Genomic DNA, 8,179 nt, shown 5'->3' on the forward strand with positions numbered 1-8,179 from the left:
TTTTTAGATGGCATGAGCCAATAAAGTACATATAATTGGTTCTCTTCTAAATTCTTTGACGATATTTTGTATCACCAGTGCTGCAAATAAGGAGATTTCATTTGGTTGGTAATTTTTTGAGCGTAATGAGAATGGACCCCTTTTGAAAATTTTACTTGGAATTACCTTTAGATTGGCTAAACACCTATTTTAAATTTAAAATTTATTCCTCTTGTAATTAGCCGGATTTTAACCGGACAAAATGAAAATCTAAGCTTCAGAATATGGCTGGTAAAAACTACTAAATGACTATTATTTACCTCTCACCGGTTGTGATTTGCAGCACTGATCACAATTCTGATAAAATCACTTGCCTGGAATTTAGATTTTATTCATGAAATTGTCATTTCATATTCCTTTTTGTTTCTTTTAGAAAAATCAGAAAATGAATGAAATTAATAAAATCAAACAATAACACTTGATGGGAAAATGTAAGCGAACTTGATCCCATTGCATCACTGGTACTAGCCTGATTGGCCAACATTGTTTAATAGATATTCTAAATTTATTGGCTCTATTGTTAACTGGTGCATTATTGTAGTGTTGAGTTGCATTTGTTAAAATTTAGATGAAATAGTAAATAAAGATTTCACAGTTTGAAGAAGAAATTATTGACTTTGTCATAGAATTTGTACCAAACAACTGTTGCTTAACTTTCTTCAGAGTTATTTCGTATTCTCATCTTAGGATGATGTTAACCCTATTCAACCTACAGTAGGCTTTTAGGGGTGGTTCAAACCTAGGGGGGGCTTTTCCTGTACCACCCCTTAACGTTTAATCTATGGGTCTTTTTGGATGAAATTTGGCACATAAATTAAGGTAACTTTTGACAAAAAAATTTTTTGATGACGCCACTCGTCATGCCCAAAGTGAGCAAAAACCGAAAATTTCCTTTGTTCTTATAAATAGCTATTGTATTCTAACAAAGGCTTAAGAAAAAGTTATTGAGTTTAAAAGGCTTATTTGATCCTATAAATATTCAATAAATTACGGTTTAAACGATCGATATATTTGACATAAAGGATAGATGATAGAGAATTAGAAAAACATTAGTATCATACGTAAAAAAAGAGGTCAATGAAAGTTTTGACTCTTCAAAACCATTTATCTTGTAGGTTTTAAAAGGTGAATAAAAGGGCATTTTTCACTTCCGAGTGAAAAAGTGAAAACCAATGTTTACAAAACATCACTAGGGAAGAATTAAGCATAAACAGCTTACTTTCAACACAAAAAGACTCAGCCTTAAATTCCACCTAAATTTTCAGATAGAGGGTACTTTTATTTTTTGTAGGTTGCCAGGAGTGTCTACTGGTAAGTTAAGATTCTTTAATTTTTTAAACAAGGGTTGTCATTTCTTTGATTTCCATTGTTTACATTTCAGTTGAAAAATTATGATGCTACTCTTTATCCTGCCCAACAAATCATTTGGTGACAATGTACATAAGCCATAACCTAGCAATAATTTTCAATTTCAACCATTCAAAAACTGGCGTAGTACTGCTATGAGTTAAATTATGTTAAGGTATGTGTACACTCTTGTTCCGATTTTTTTGTCAAAAATTGTTATCCCTAAGCCAAAGTTGCTGGATTTAATTTTGGTATAATTTTTCACTGATTACTCAATTTTTAAACAGCAATTTATCTCCTTGAAAATTTCCAATTGATGAAGTGAAAAATTAAATTTTACTATACCATACTACCTTTATTAAGGAAGTTAAAGTCATCCATAGCATTTAGTTATCGACTTTGTTCTTTTCCTATAACAGGGTGGCCACACATGCTGGTAAGATTCCCAAAAGATTAGAAAAGTGTGTTTAGATTGTAATTCTATTCTCTATTCTATTTTTGGACCTACTTCCGGGTACCCCCATGGAGGTTCTATAAATTAACCTATGTCTGTTCGTTCGTCCGTTCGTCCGTCCGTCTGTCTGTCTGTTACCAGCTTTTCTCAGGATTGGCTCATTAGTTTTTTCTGATTTTTTGCACAATGATGCAAAATGGCAATGCCTAAAATGTGACGGAGCCTGATTTTGGAAAAAAAATATATTTGGGCAAATTTGGGCCAAAAACTGCCTAAAAATAGGGTTATTTGGACTTTGTGTAAAATCCTGTCATTACTTTTTCTGATTTATTGTACAAAGATGGAGGGCAAGATTCTCTAAAGAATGGCTGAAGTGGTTTTTCCTGGAAAATTCTTATTCGCCTTAAAAGACGGATTTTCGTATTTTGGGAAATTCCCTTTAACCGAATAAGAAAATATAGCTTTTTTCAATGTTGACTTTTTCTCAATATTTTTACAAAATTAAGATTTTAAATTAAAGTCAATTAAAAAAAAAAAAATCTGAGATGCTTTTTTTAATTTCAATCTATTGGGAATAGTGCGAAATATAATCCCAAAATCTTTTTCCAAAAGCTATGTGTGACTTTAACTTCTTTAAAGTAGGTAATGTTAAAATTCTTAAGATTTATAATTATTTTCCTTCTTTTTTTTTTTTTTTTATTTTACTGAAATTTTTACCGATAAAAAGAAAATATTACTGGCTTTCAGAAATTACATGCTTTTAACGTATAAAAATATATTGTTCTTAAGATAAGACCAAAAGAATTTGTCAGGTAGGGTGTATTTATACCTTAAAATACCAATTTCTATATTTGTTTACTGTTTCTGACAGGTGGTTTAGTTTTTATTGTTTTATTCATTTCAGTTCAAGATCGTTATGCACCATTTTGTTAATTGGTGATAATATTATACCCACCTGTACAAATGCCAAATAATGACAGGCATTCAGAACCTGAATCAACCCAACCAATCAAAAGAACCAATTAACAAAATCATCCATTCTGACCATTTTGCAAATGCTGGCAAGTGCTATTTCAATAACATTCGCTTAATTTGTTCGTGTTTTCAGTGCTTTGTTTTTTGCAAGAAATTGTTCATGGGAGATAGGATTCAAATTCTCTACATTCATTCTTAAAGTTGTTTGAATTACACATTTCAGTTAAGTCAAAGGTTTCATCTTTTTAAGTTAAACATTACAATTTCATATTTGACTTATTTCATCTTTCTTATAGATTGACATGTTCTTTATTTTTACCGAACGTTCAAAGTGGGATGTTTTGTGCTGTTGTTAACCAATGCTATGTATTCATGGTTTATTACTTTGGCTGAATGACACTGGTTGGTTATTGGCTGAGATCGAGAAATATTGTTATGACTTTTAATTACACTTTCCTGTTTTTATTGGATGGAGTATGTAAGTCTATTTGTATTTATTAATTTATTTTAAACTGTAATGTGTTTTATTTCCGGTATGTTTTAACTCCAAGGTTTTATTAAGACCTCAGACCCTAGTAGATTGAACAAAGTCAAGCATAGCTGGTGGAATTATTAAGGAAAATTCGAGCGATTCCTTTCTATTTTCCACTATTATTTATTATCACGAAAGGGGTCGGGCGAAAAATAATTTCAAACAAATTTACTTTCTCGAAGCATTTGCTTATGGCTGGCATGGACAGCAAATGATTGAGTTATAGTTTATAGTCAGCTTCCATACATTTCGAAAACTACTTCTCTTGGTCGTTTTCAAAATTTGCGCCCAAACTAAATATCGGATAAGGCTGAATAGGGGTCTCTGGCTAGTTGGAGCCAAATTCACACAAGTTTGTTTAATGGTCCGTGGATGTTTGTACTGATCGGCGTTATACTTTCTACAAAATTTTCCGTTTGCCTGACTCTCTTTTCAACAAGAGATTCCACATCTTCTTGCAAGGACCTCTTCATAGCTTCAGCTTTTTTACTTTCGCTCACAATTGTTCGCACGGAATTTTTAAGAGCATTTTTGATATCATTATTTACTTTGTCAGCTGCAAACTACAAAATTGCTACCACTTTTAAACTAGCACACTTACAAACCAAACTCGTCCCAAAACAACAAGGAAATGCTTTTCAAACTCCCTTCTTCCGTCGGGAACTTCGTTTTGATAACTTTAGCCTTAACCCTATTCGGGGGGGGAGGTTCAATGGGGGCTTTGTTCAATGGGGGCTTTGAATAGTTAAAGCTTTTGACATGAAATTTAAGTTTTAATTTTGTTGACTTTCTTACTTATGTATTGTGGATTTTTTGAAGGCACGAATAATCCCACCATACTTTCATCATGATTAAGGAGAGTCTCGATTGAATTGTGTGCCGACATGCAGTATTGTTATTTGTCATGGTGGAGTTGAGACCTTCTCTGGGTTTTTCTTAAAGCCTACTTGTGAATGCAAAGATCCAGTTTTTGTTGACCAAGATGATGGTTATAAAGGTCATTAACGAATTTTCTTATGAGCTGGGCAAATAGAGAATGACAGTCTTAGACTGGTGTTGGAAAGATACCATACTCCGACATATATGCTGAGCTTTGAAATGATATGCTTCTTGGTCACTGTTATTGTCCAGTTTTGTGAATAGGGCATCTTCTCTTGGAAACAAAGCAAATCCGGATGGACTAGAATTCTAAACCAGAGAAAGATTCACTCTGTGGTGACAAATTAGTGTAATCACTTTGATTCTTTGTCCGAATTTTCGAAATGGGTGTCCGAAGAACGTAATGATCTGTCGTGGAGTTCTCTTAGTGGTCCTTTAGTGTATACACGTCTGTTTATAAGGACATCCAAAATTTTTGAAGCTTGCTCTTAACTTTTTGAGTTTTAAGTCTAAAAACGTTCTAAAAGTTCTCTTATTTTTTACCATTTTGTGAGTATTTTTGTCAATTTAACATTTTGGAAGTTAACGTGGTCTGCCACACCATCGAGAGGACCCTTTCATCAGCATCTAAGAATCGCAAAAATCAGAGTTTTCTTATTATAATTGCTCTCTATACTTTCGTTTTCCGCTCTGTCGATTGTCCGCACTATATGATTTTCCCACACTGAGCTAATGAGATGACCTTCCTCTTCTATGTCTAGTCTGATTCATATTTGCCATATTAATAGCAAGAGACTTCTAACCAACTTGGGATTTCATGGCCAAGCCAAGTGTCAAAGGAATGGTACTCCTCGGCTTTTTAACTACAAACTTCCCGTAATCCAATGTGATAAATTTTACCATTGAAAGAAACTTCAACCAACTTGGGATTTCGGTTAGAAAAATGTGTTATGTTTTATTTTGAATTGGCTACACATCACACGGTTTTTAATTTCCCCTATATAATGCTGCAAAGTTTCCCCTATAAAATACTGCAGTAAGCGCAAACTTGGATCAAGCCATCCTATCTCCAAGTTGACTGACTGCTTGGGCCATTGGTTGAATTGATATCTATTTGATATTACCACATACCTTTCAACATGGAATCCAACTCTAAAACTATTAAATTGGAAGAATTCAGCCTCTGAAGGTTGATTTTCGAACTTTAGCTCGGCACGAGCTTTTTATGCAATAACTATTTTATTATAAACAAAGTATTCCAACCTTCGTCTAGTCTCTTCTTCTCTTCTTTTTCATCCTTATATTCTCTTTTTGCCGCCATGCGAGATGCTATCTTCTTTTTTGGATCTACCCCGGTGAAGGTCCTATGAATTAACCGTTCGTTCGTTCGTTCGTTCGTTCGTTCGCTCGTTCGTTCGTGGCTCATTCAATTTTTCCGATATTTAGCACAAAGAATCAAAATGGTAAAGCCTCGAATGTGACGGAGCCCGACTTTCAAGAAGAAAAATTTTTGCGTCAATTTGGGCCAAAATAATTATGTCCAAAAATGAGGTTTTTTGAGGTTTCCTCAATTTGGTCAAAAATATGCCCAAGAATGAGCTTTTTTGAGATTTCCTCGAGTTTGAATCATTAAAATGTTTCTGATGTTTTGCATAAAGACAGATCACTATCACTAAAATGAATTTCTAGCTATAAGAGTAAGTAAGTAAAGTATATTCATCTGGTGGCTGTCGGCGGAGCCGGGAGTGAGGGAGTCTATCCCCTTTTCTATTTGCGCTAGACCTGGGTGATCGTATGCTGAGGTGGAGCGCCACACCTACTCTCAGCTCCCAGTAACTTACCGCCTAGATCAGATTACCCAATCTAAGCTACTCATCCGCTGAGTTGGCGGTGACTGGGGATCGAACCCACAACCCTTAGATTGTAAGGCGAATGCTATACCGACTGAGCTACCCGGCCACTAATAAGAATCACTATTTTATATGCATAGATCAATGTTCTTACCTAAATCACTCATTTTCTCCATGAGATAGATGTTTTTTGCTATTAAATTTGTACAGTCACAGAAGATTGGGGTTTAGGTTTGAAATTTTGAGTTGCTAAAATGTTTTTTATAAGAACTGGGCCAAATTGTTAATTTATTTATAAGCACATTAGAAAAAAACATGAAGAGTCTGAAGAGGCTTGGCCTGAAGAGCTTATTGTCATATTCCGCTTAAATACAGTTTTTGCTTGGATGAATTTCTACAATTCTACTTTTCATTAATTGGAAATTATTATTTTTATAAAACTTTTTGATAAGCACATGCCTGGAAATGATCTTTTTTCTCCTGATTGGCTCGGTTAATTTTTCTGATACTTTACACAGAGATGTAAAATTGTCTCTTGCTTGAACTGCATCCTCAACGTTATGCAGACGAGTTCATCGACCTTGAAGTTAGTTAAAAGAAACTTTGATTTGGCCTTGAGAAGATTTTCGAAAAGTTTATTAAATTTGGGTAAAGTAATTTGATCTCAAGGTCGATAGTCTCGTAAGATTTCTTTCCATCACAACGCTATCTTACCTGCCATGTATCTCGCTGCCATATGGTCTTACCCACAACAAGGGATAATGATCATTTTCGGTCGAAGTACGCTCTTTCAGCGATTATCTATCCCTTAGACTCGAGCTTTTCATTAGACTGGAGTCGTTTATAATGCGTGTAATACTAATAATACCAATACTAATAATAATAATAATAATACGGGATTTAGTTTGTATAAACGACTGGAAGAATCCGGTGTTCCAGCCTTATAGATACAGGGGCTAGCTACGCAGAAACTTGCGTAGCGAGAAAACAATTTTTCAAGCAACAACAAACTCTCAAAACGAAATCAACTCAAATGAAAAACTTTCAATACACAAATCCACACATATTCTTTTTTCTCAAGAATTATTTTGAGCAGGAAAAAATTATAATTGCAATATTGACACTTTTCTTTTGTTTCGAGCTAGTGCACAAAGGTTTCTAGACGACTAAAATTGTTCCATTCATTACTTTTTGCTTTATTTCTACTATGTATAAATTAGTCGTCTAGCTTGCTAGACTAGCTTTTCATCTGGAAGTTTAGAATCTACAAAGTGATTGATTTTCACCCAAAATACTCTCTTGATTATCTCAATTATGATATCATCTAAAACTTGAGTAAGGGTTGCCCTTGGGTTGTTTGTGAGCTTTTAAGAAATTGGAAAGGATCTTGTCAATATGTTGATTTTGAGGTACATTAGAATTTTGGAGTGATTCAAAGGGGTATAGAAGGTACAGAGGGGGGGGGGTGGGTAATATAGACTATACAATAGTTCATAGATCGTAAGGTTAATAAGGTTAATCTCACTTTCCTCCGAAAAAAAGCTATCGAATTTCTCATGTTTTGAACATTTTGCCCCTTAAAAAACGAGTTTTCAAAGAAATTTCAAATACATTTGAAAAATAGCTATTTTTAGGTTTTGTAGTCAAAATTTAGCGTTTCTTTTCTCAAAAATTGAAAACTGACTGCCCTATGCTAATAATTTTGCACATAAGATTAGAAACAAAACGTTGAAATGAATATAATTCTTTACCTGGTGGTTTACAATGCCTTTTTTGTATTAAAAAATAGATGACAGGATTAATAATCGAACGCAGTTTTGATCGTAACTTTTCCATAGAGTTTTCTTTGCCGGAAATAGAATTACTTCGTTGATAATCTGTAACAAGATTTCAATTAAATAAATTCAAAACGTACTTCACATTTGCAATTTGTTTCAAAGTGAAATACTTATTCAAAGAACATGAATAAAAAGTTGCTTTTGCTTTCCATAGTATTGTTGGATAAAACATAAAAAATATATAACATACTTCAAATTCTTGCATATCTATAATCTGTGAAGATAGGATTTAATTTCAACGAGTTCACCATTGATCTCAGTCATT

At 33.7% G+C, this 8,179-nt stretch overlaps 1 long non-coding RNA gene across 1 annotated transcript; it reads left to right on the plus strand.

The window, feature by feature from the left end:
- The first annotated feature begins 1,425 nt into the window (after positions 1-1,425).
- LOC136806845 (uncharacterized) lies at positions 1,426-3,667 on the plus strand. Its single transcript, XR_010846617.1, has 3 exons — positions 1,426-1,561; positions 2,745-2,901; positions 3,112-3,667. It is a non-coding gene; the product is annotated as an uncharacterized lncRNA (long non-coding RNA).
- The last annotated feature ends 4,512 nt before the right edge of the window (positions 3,668-8,179 follow it).

The sequence above is a fragment of the Clytia hemisphaerica genome, unplaced genomic scaffold (genome assembly GCF_902728285.1).
Source record: "Clytia hemisphaerica strain Z4C2 unplaced genomic scaffold, Clytia hemisphaerica genome assembly, whole genome shotgun sequence".
Classification (NCBI taxonomy): domain Eukaryota; kingdom Metazoa; phylum Cnidaria; class Hydrozoa; order Leptothecata; family Clytiidae; genus Clytia; species Clytia hemisphaerica.